Here is a 10,574-nt window from a genome sequence, read left to right as displayed (position 1 = left end):
AACTTCGTTATCTCAAAATATTTGGTTAGGCATTGATATCAACAATAACAATTAAATCTTAAAAGAAATAAATGCAGATGTATTGATGTATGTATGCGAGTGTCTTTTAATTGAGACCCTTGACCATTCCATCCATCCATTCATCCCAGTGGCGCTACAGCCAACGGAGGGCTCTGGCTTGCTTCAACACATCCTTCCATTCAGATCTCTTCTGGGCCTTTCGTCTCCGCGCCCTAACCCAAAGCTGTTGCAGATCTGCTTCTACATCATCAATCCATCGCGGACTTAGTAAGCAGACTATTCAAAAATAGATCATTTCGCCTAACGGCATAGTTTCTTGCCAAGGCTCTACGGGAGGGACTACGGGAGGACTACGGGAGGGACTAATCCTTCCAGTCTTGGACTTCGTCTCAGGTGACGTAGCTAGGGATGTCGAGGCCTCTTGTACAGTTGACAACATGACTTGAGACAATGTATTCATAAACATACAAGTCTTAATTCCAATTAGTACACTATAGAAGTAAAATTAATAATAATAAAAAAAAAACAAGGTTACAAAGACAGTTTGTGTGGAAACACAAAATCAAAATCGGCCCCCGAAGTGGTCCAGGCAGGCAGGTAAAAGGGCAGGTATCCATGGGCGTAGCCAGGGGGGGGGGGTTGAAACCCCCCCCCCCCGAAATGAAATTCCCCCCCCCTTAGGGGGGGGGGGGATCGGAATTTAGTGAATGATTTTTTGCTTTGATTTTGTTTATTTTAGGTGAGATTTTAATACTAAACCATCACTTGCCCCAGCACAACCAATGGGGTTTTGAGTTTAAAACCCCCTACCAGGGGGGTTCGAGTTTAAAACCCCCTACCAGGGATGTTCGAGTTTAAAACCCCTACCAGGGGGGTTCAAGTTTAAAAACCCCTACCAGGGGTTTTGAGTTTAAAACCCCCTACCAGGGGTTTTGAGTTTTAAACCCCCTACCAGGGGTTTTGAGTTTTAAACCCCCTACTTGGGTTTATTTGCAGTTAACTTCCCCTCTTCTATAAAACGAAACAAAAAAAAAATGTAAACGAAAATCAGTTAAGGGAGATTTTGATTTTAAAACCCCCTCCAAAATTTACGATAAAACCCTCTTCAATATAAAAAAAAAGCTAATTACGCACTCAAAAAAGTTTTAGAAATGGGTTTTGACTTAGTTTTGAGTTTGAACCCCACTTCAGCGGGGTTCGAAGGTAAAAAATACCTCTTTAATAATAAAAACAAAGCAAATTATACACTCAAAATGTTACGAGTGTAGTCAAAGGGGTTTTGAGTTTAAACTCCCCTCCAGTGGAGTTTGAAGCTAAAAAGTACCTCTTCAATATACATAAAAGCAAATTACGCACTCAAAATGCTATGAGCGTTGCCAAAAGGGGTTTTGAGTTTAAACCCCCATTCAGAGGGGTTTGATGCTAAAAAAGACCTCTTCAATATATATAAAAAAAGCAAATTACACACTAAAATTATTTGAGCGTAGCCAATCCAATAGGGGGTTTTGAGTTTAAACCCCTCTTCTACAGATGGCGTTTTTTTTAAAGTTTAGAACCCCTTTAGATGATTTTGACGATAAAACTTCTCTTTTCGATAAAAAATCTAAAGCAAACTACAGTCACTTAATTCCAAAAGCGTATTCAAGAGAGGTTACACATTTTTACCAGTGGCAGGGCTCCCTTAATAAACTGCAGTGAATAGTCATCTGCCGAAATTGAAAAACACTAAATGTGGCTCAACAAAGATGGCTAAGACAGATTTTAGGAGTCAGTTATAGAGATCGGGTTTAAATCAAGGAAATCCTATGCCGAACTGGGAGTCGACCCCATAGTAAGATTGTGAGAGAGCGACGCATGAGGTTTGCGGGACATGTTCTCCGACAAAATGAATTACGCATAAGAAGAGTTGCAATGATATCCTAGTACAACTTGACGCCAATCATTCATTGAGGTCCTCATGGCAGGTGAGAAGAGGCTTCAGACATTACCAGTGACTGATTTTTATGGAAACAGCTTGACGTCAAATGCTCCGAACTTCGCGGGCGGGTCTAAGTCAGTAAGAATAGCACATTAGGTTTTTGAAATAAAATTTTTTAATAGCAGGAAAATGCAGTGTAGATACCTCAGAATATGCATTTTGTTGGCTTTCAATACCAGAAATAGTGCTTGGCGGCGGGGCTTCGCCCCGCGCTAGGGGAGCTCCTAGCGCTTCCCCAGACCCCCTTGCTAGTAACGGCGGGGAATCTACAATTTTCCCACTAATTCATGGAAGAACCTATTCTATGACACATTCTTCCGTATATGTACATATGTACACACACACACACACATAAATGCATATTAAAAAAAATTTCGCCGGGGGGGGGGGTAATCCTGGCTACGCCCATGCAGGTATCAATATTTTCAGAATGAACATCAGAATTAAATTCTATCAAAGACAAATGACAGAAAAGAATGGAGAAAGAAGCTTGACAGATCTGGTGTGGTGACCCATCGGTTCAGCAGACCAAAGGATAGGTGAAAGTGAATGTGAAGTTAATTGTGAACCTGGCCTAACTTATGTCTTAAAATGAATATCTAATTGATCTAATTGTTTTTTAAAGGGTCAATCTCTTATTCAAATCCTCAAAAAAAAAATCCTTTAGTTACGTGTTCTGCGGACGTTATGCCGCGCTGAAGTTCACGCGATAATATGAAAAGCTACTTATTAATTGCTGTTTAAATTATGTCCAGCTTATATGCATACTAGATAGATTTTTTCATTTAAAGAAAAAGTAAACATTATTTTGAGGTAAATGTAGTAGTTAGTAGGACAGAACTTACATAACGTAGCAATACAAATGTAAAAAAAAAAAAAATTGACAAAAAATCTAAAACCATTTGCATAAATGTGTTTAAAAAATATTGCAAGTGGCCATTTCCCCTACTAAGAGCCTCCCGTGTTTGTTACTATTAATAGTTAATAGTTGTAAAAGTGGTGTATTTTTATGAAAAAACTGCTTGCATAAGTTATTTAAAAAATTAGATTTTTTGCTTTTAGAAAAGAAAAAAGTAGCCATTGCATCAGAACTTTGAATGGTCTAAAATATTGTGATGACGGATTTTCACTATCTATTCTAGTTTACGAGATCTAAACGGGACGAACGGACAGAGGGCCAGGCAGGCCACACAAAACTAATAGCGCCTTTTCCCCTTTAGGGGGCCGCTAAAAATCTTTAAGACTCTGTTCATGAATAATACATTTGTTTATTAGCGAGATAATGCACAAGTGACAAATCTCAATTCATATCCCCTCATGTTGTTCTTTCCGTGCAGCTAAGGCATCTATAACATCGTCTAGATTCTAGATCAATGCTGTCTAGTATTTTTTTTACTTCACGTGAATAGCAAGATTGCCTGGCAGTGGCATAATATTTAATATTAAATGTAAAAAAAAAAGGACATTCATTTGGGTCCCTCCTCAGGTGGGGGCCCGAGGGGACTTTCGAATACGGACCCCTCCTCTCCCACCCTAGCTACGCCACTGGAATAACAACTTGCGAACCTCACTACCTCCGTAAGAAGAGTACCTTTGAGGACAACATTGTTTCTATAAAGTACCATCTATTAGGTCCCACGCGAGGAATCAACTGTTGGATCGAGACCAATCGATATAAAAAGCCTGACAACCGGCCTGCAACATCGAAACATGTGGGACGTGGCAACGAGCTATCGGCCTCTACTGCCCACATGTTGCAACGTCACAGGTCAGTGTTGAGGCCTTCTATAACGAAAGGTCTCGATACGGGTACGTGTTGGTGAGCGACTCTCTGCAATAACATCGGGCTAATTTTGGTAACTCACCTAACCCTGTTTTGATGTCGCCTTTACACTTTCTCCCGTGGATCTACTCTTGTTACAAGTAACACTAGGCATCGAGTATACAGAATGTATTATCTCCACATTGAAAAATGTAAACAACCTTCCAGTTCTCTAAGAGAATGTGGAGGAAATACTACATGTATATGTCTTGTTATCATATCCTTACCTACCTCTTGCCTAGCTAATGCTTGCATGCCTACAAAGTTTTCTAACATGGTAACACACAATCAGTCTTTAATATAAAGTAAAGTAAAGTATTCCTTTCAGACCTTGCATTCTATAGGACAGATGAAGCAAAGATAAATTGTTTCTATACCCGAAGTTTAACGAGGGTGTCATGTGGCCAGCACATTGACCAAACGATTTACTTTGTCAGATACCCAGGATCGTCCTAAAAAATCCCGAAAATCCAAATTCCAGTCTTCATTCACAGAGATTCGAAACCGAAACCCCTCCGTTTGGAAGCCAAGCGCTTTACCACACAGCCACCACCCTTTAATATAGCATTAGACAAGATTTAAAAAAATTCAAAACACGTTAAAAGAGTTGAATAAGACACTGAGTCCAAAGATAAGGAAAAGGTACAATATTTAGCAGGACTGCGAAAACACAATGAACAAAGGTGATTTTTTGTTAATGCCTGTCGCTATGTGTCTCTACCCAGTCCCGCTGACATTTATACATGATCTATTTTTTCGGTGCCATTCTAGGAGAATATTTGACTAGCACCATTGTCTTTTGGAAAGTCGCCTGGACAATGTGATCCAACGAATCTGAAGTGAAACTTTTGTTTACATTGGCTACATTGAGTCTACGACCTCTGAAAAATCTCAAATTGAATTTTACAGTTAGATCTAATAAAAAAGAAATTATTTTGTTAAAAAAACAAACCTGCCATTATTCTGGTTATGACGATTCGTAGAATGCTTCTGGAATACGTTCTGTTCTGTTGGAACAATGTGCTTGCTAAGTCAACATTTTTATTTTCATGGGTTTCTTTGTTGACATTGATTTTGTTTTTTGCACATTAAAAGAGCTTTAATTCCCTATATACATCAAATTTAGAAAATCTTAACAGTCATTACTTTTTTAGACTTTGAGTTTGCTGATTTTCAGCCGTAAAGAAATTCAATTAAGAATTCTTGTAATATTTTTCTGATATATTTTAGCTATAGTAATGTTTTTTTTTCATTAAATTCGCTGATGATACTGCCATAGTCGGTCTTATTTCAGGAGACGAAACTCAGTATCGAAGCTCGATAGAAGAGTTTACAAACTGGTGCACCGACAACTTTCTAGAACTGAATGTAACAAAAACTAAAGAACTTATAATAGATTTTAGAAAGAAAAAACAAACTATACGTGAACTGCAAATAAACACTACATCTATAGAACAAGTAAAGGCATATAAATATCTAGGCGTTATCATCAACAACAAGCTTTCATGGGAAGACCACCTTGGAACTCTGACAAAGAAAACAGCCCAGCGACTCTTTTTTCTATACAAACTCAACAGTTTTAAATTAAACAAGAAGATCCTTGAGACATTTTACGGCGCGACTGTACAAAATCTGCTAACATACGGAATAAGTTGTTGGCAAGGCAACGCCTCATCTAAACTGTTGCAACGTCTAGAAAACATCATTAAAAAAGCATAAAAAATTTCACTCACAACATTACCACATTTAAAGGAACTTTTTGAACAAACGTGCCTAAGAAAAATCGAAAAAATCTTGGAAGACAACGGCCACCCGCTCCATCAGAACTACGCCAGGTCGTCGCGAAGTGGGCGACTGCTGTCAATCAAAACAAGAACGGAGCGGTACAAAAACTCGTTCGTACCTCACTCGGTCAGACTCTATCACCGCCACTCATTGATCAGGGAACATGAAATGCACCAAGATACCTGTTTGTAGTCGCTGAATGAACTCTTTATGTTGTCTGTTGTATTTATGTGTATGTTTCTGTTGTGTTGTCTTTATATGAGAAACGAGTCCTTGTAATCACAACAAATTTCCGTAAGGATCAATAAAGCAGTCTTAGTCTTAGTCTTAAAGTTTTGTTTCTAGTCAATACTAGTCATCATTATGATTTATAGCAATTTCTATTTTTAAATAAAGGTAAATGACATTGCTTAAAAAGTGTATAGAATGTTTTATCTTATTTTATTTTATTTTTAATCAATCATATCTTTCACGTGTGTCTTCAGATTCAATTAAATGAATAGAAAGTATTTTACAAAATAATTCAGTGGCAATCATTACACAATATCTCTTATTTTGTGCAACCGTAGGACATATTAAGGCTACATTTAGACATCTAAACTAGAACACTAATTCTATAAAGTTTATTCCAGTGGTTCTCAATGCAGTCTGTTTTACTGTGCCCTTGACCCTATGAGCTCATACAGCAACGTCCAACAATTAGAGATTCAATGGTTGGCAAGTGTAGAACGTAATATCGAAATGGCCATGTAAAAACTGGGTCGTGAAGCCCATGTGATAGAGCTTTTGATATCCTGCCTGTCTATTTCATTAAGACTTGCACTGATTTGTTGATACTTATTGGAAATGTGTTGTGATTACATGGATTCTTGTTCAATTTAAAACAAAATTTAGATAAGAGAAAAGAAACACAGAAAAGTTCATTGACTAACTACACACAGTCTTGATCTTTTACACGTTTTAGTCCACCTGTAGTCTGACTGTTTGGTCCATTTAATATTGTTACATTTCCACATTTTTTCGATATATCAATCTAAGTAACTTATTATATATGTTTTATTATACATGTGTTGTTGTTTTTTATGTCGATACAGCTCTTAATGTCTAGATCTTTATGCATTAGCCTACTTGCGACTGTAATACGTGTAGGCCTTCTTTCAAATTATTTTTCTGGGCTACAGACGCAAAATTTTTGAAATATATATATCCGAGCGATGTCTCTACTACCACCACCCCCAAACACACACATACAGTCATACGCTTCCCTTTGACTAGACAACTGATACTGGCATTTCTAGATAACAATTAAGGACCTTGCTCTCTAGCCACGCGACTTTAAGGGTTCTCATGATTCCATTCGAAATACAACGAATAAAAAAATCGCTTGCCTACGTCACTTTAAGGTCAAGATTTGACGTCTTTTTTTTTTAAATCTAATTCTAGAGATTCTAGACTCGTCTCTATATTTCAAAACACAAAAAAACAACTGAAACTCCAAATACGTTTTTGTCTTAGGTCCTAGTAAAACTTTCTGATCCTAATTTGTATTCTCAAGGGCAAATGTTATCTAATCTTCGTAGGTAAACATGTTGTTTTTCTCATTCAAAGATAAAATCATATTAACTTAAAAACAAAACAAAAAAAAACTGGACGGTGAAAAAAAAGTGCGTTCAAGAAGATTAATGAATGCTTTATTTATGGACTATCTTAGTTCCTAGCTATTTTTAGAACCCTCACATGTGCAATTAGGCCCATGATTAGTTAACAGATATAATAATTTAACACTCCTCTACTTCAAGAGGATCATTAAATGTTGCAATTAAAAGCATGACTTGAATAGAAAAGTTGGCAGATGGTGAAGAAAAGGAGAAGGTTGGTGGACAAGCTTAAATTCAACGTTATGTGAAGAACAAGGGAATTGAGACACTCATGTCTTTTAAGGACTTGATGACCAAATAGAAATCTAATTTCAAACTCAAGACAGTGGGCTTATCGATTTAGGTGACTATGTGTAGACCTATCTTCTGAAGACATGATGACCAAAAATATTTTAACTCAAGTACGCTTGTTTCTAAATTTAGAATTTAATTTCACATAACTTAAATTGTTAAAGGGCCATCTCAGAAATCTCGTACAAGCCAACGTAAAATATTTTGTTTTACTCCTGCTAAAAAAATTACTCTTTGGTTGAAACTATAATGTGTACACATTTAAAATACGAGTCTACTCCCAAAGTTTTTATTAGGGATTATTAGAACAGAAACTAAACTGAACCTATATGTTGCCAACTAAATACAAACATTGAGCTTAAATTCTAAGTGAATGTAATTTTGTTATTGAAGGCACTAGCTTATAGTTTTGAAATGCACACTTGCATTTGAGTGTTGCTCATTTGTATTTTAATAACTTGTTAGTTGCACTGTCATAGAGTGAACGTCTAAGGCCTCCTTTCTCTTGAAATTATTTTGTGCTTTTGTATTCTGTGTTATTTCGTAAAGGCAAGCGGAGCAAACAGAACTGCTAAGGAAAATGATGATAGCTATCAACGATAGAGCTTAGAACATTTGACTCCGCAATGTTCAAAAGTCCACACAAATTCTCAAGTACTTTAAAAAACACATAGCTCATCAACTTTTCCTTTATTTTGTACACCGGATACACCAAAAAGCTAGCTCTGCAAAGTTTTTCCGCCTTGTATGAAAATCTCCAAATTGAGTTTATACCGCTCTCTTGTGATGAAGATTGAAGATCTAGAGAATTCTAGAGATCTGCAAGTTCTCATGACCATTTGAGTGGTAATGTGGCAGAATAAAGAAAAAAAGATCCAATATAAAATATTTTTAAAGATGTAGTTATATCATTAATATTGTAAAATAGTCTGAATTATATTTGTACCGAGTACTGTCTTATTAAATTTTTTAAAAATGTGTACTAGTCATCGTATATTTTATTGTAACAATAATTTCTATATAAAAAATGAAAGGTAATTTTTAGTTCACTACTTTTTAAAATTTAGTGAAACATGGGTACGTAATGAATGTAAAGATAAAAGAAATGCCTGTAGGTGTTAAAACACTTATTTCTTCGTAAAGGCAAGCGGAGCAAACAGAACTGCTAAGGAAAATGATGATAGCTATCAAATGAATCATTATTGAAAACAAAAAGGGAAAACACGCTAAGACTAATGACCTCATGACCTCTTGATGCAGTCGCCAGACACAACACTGGCTTGATATGGTGTGGCTGAGTTTAACAGGCGTGCACACTGGTCAATAAGTGGGACAGGGAGCGCTTAAAGTGACCCAGTGATAATGACTCTCAGGTCATTGTAAACTTGAAGCAGGTAAAACGTGACGCTTGAAACAAAACCTTGATGTATTGGTGTTTGAACTTTGAACTTAGTGCCCAGTATGCACCAGACTTAGTATTACATAGTGTGCATTCAAAGAGTGGATTTAATTAAACAAAAACAAAAAAAAAACTGCGTTGGAATTACCTCTATGGAACTAGGGCTATAGCTTAGGGCTACCGCTTGCTTTCTTTTGGTGCCAACCAGGGATATTTTTAATCTTTTTGACGAAAGAGCAAAGGAAAAAATACTTTATGTAGATTAAAGGAGGCCCATAACTCTTATAGCTTGGGGCCTTAGCGAGTCCAAATCCGGTTCGGCATAAACAGAATGAAAATAAAATAAGGATTTTATATGGCAGACAATTTATAGAAAATTGCTTTTCAAAAGTTTGCAATATGACATTATCCCGGTCACCACAAATAAAGATAACACAATACACCTGCTGAAACATTTTGTAAGCTTTAAGCTTTTTTAAGCTTTGGCGTCCACCGGGAATATAAAGATCTAAATATCATCTAAAATTAAAGTCACACCAAATCTGTGTCAATTAATACTACCTTAACTATTGAGGTGACCCATTGCCCTTCAGCTACGATTAGAAAAATATACAGTCAATGTAATAGGTCAAGGTTTTTTGTTTGTTTGTTTGGACCAATAAATAACAAATATAAACAATGGAAATATTTCAAGAAAGCTCGGCTTTGTAATCCTTTGACATTAACAGATTAACATATAGGTCAGTGCCGATGCCCACATTGTGCGGAAACAGAGAATCATAATGCAATGTTAGTTATGCTACAGTACAATTTTATTTTATTTGTCTGAAGAAAAAAAAGAACTCAACAACTTCACAAATCAATTAGATGTTGATCTAGACCTAGCTCTAAGTTATATGTTGATCTAGGTCTAGCTCTAAGTTAGATGTTGATCTAGGTCTAGCTCTAATAATGTTTTGAAGCCATCGATTAGGGTGCAATAGGCTCCGAATGGGGAGCCAGACAGATCTAACTAAAATACATTCAAATGAAAAAAAGGAACGAACTACAATCTTTTCAAATCAACAAAGGAATCTCGTGAGCCGATAGAGTCGTACTCCTAGGCCCTTGTTTTGTTTTTTATTTAACCAGATATGGAATCATCTTTGTCTTTATATATATTACGAATGTAATTAAGAATGTTTCTGTCGTGAAATATAGAATATATAGACATGAAGAATTACATGCTTCCATTTGTTTAAGTGAATTTTTAAATTCATATTTACACTATTTACAACAATAGCCGAGAACAGCATTGCTAATTGCTAGAGATATTTATTAATATGTCAGAGTTTTTGTATTCATTTTTTTTTAATTCACGTATGAATCACGTCGCAGGCCGGATAGGGTCCGCAGGCCGTATTTTGGGCATCATTGATCTACATGGTCAGAGTTCGACAAAACTCTAAAATGGAGAATATGAATAATGAAAGTATATACTTGATCAAGGAGAAATTGTGAGAATCGGTCCAAATTGTTTGGAGCACCCTAATTAGAAAATCATTATTGCTTGATGGTGTGGCCATGATTTACAAACTCTTAAATATTCTAAGCTTTGTGATCAGTTTAGTGTCAGTGTTC

The sequence above is a fragment of the Biomphalaria glabrata genome, chromosome 6 (assembly GCF_947242115.1).
Source record: "Biomphalaria glabrata chromosome 6, xgBioGlab47.1, whole genome shotgun sequence".
Lineage (NCBI taxonomy): Eukaryota > Metazoa > Mollusca > Gastropoda > Planorbidae > Biomphalaria > Biomphalaria glabrata.
Note: the sequence above shows the minus strand (reverse complement) of the source record.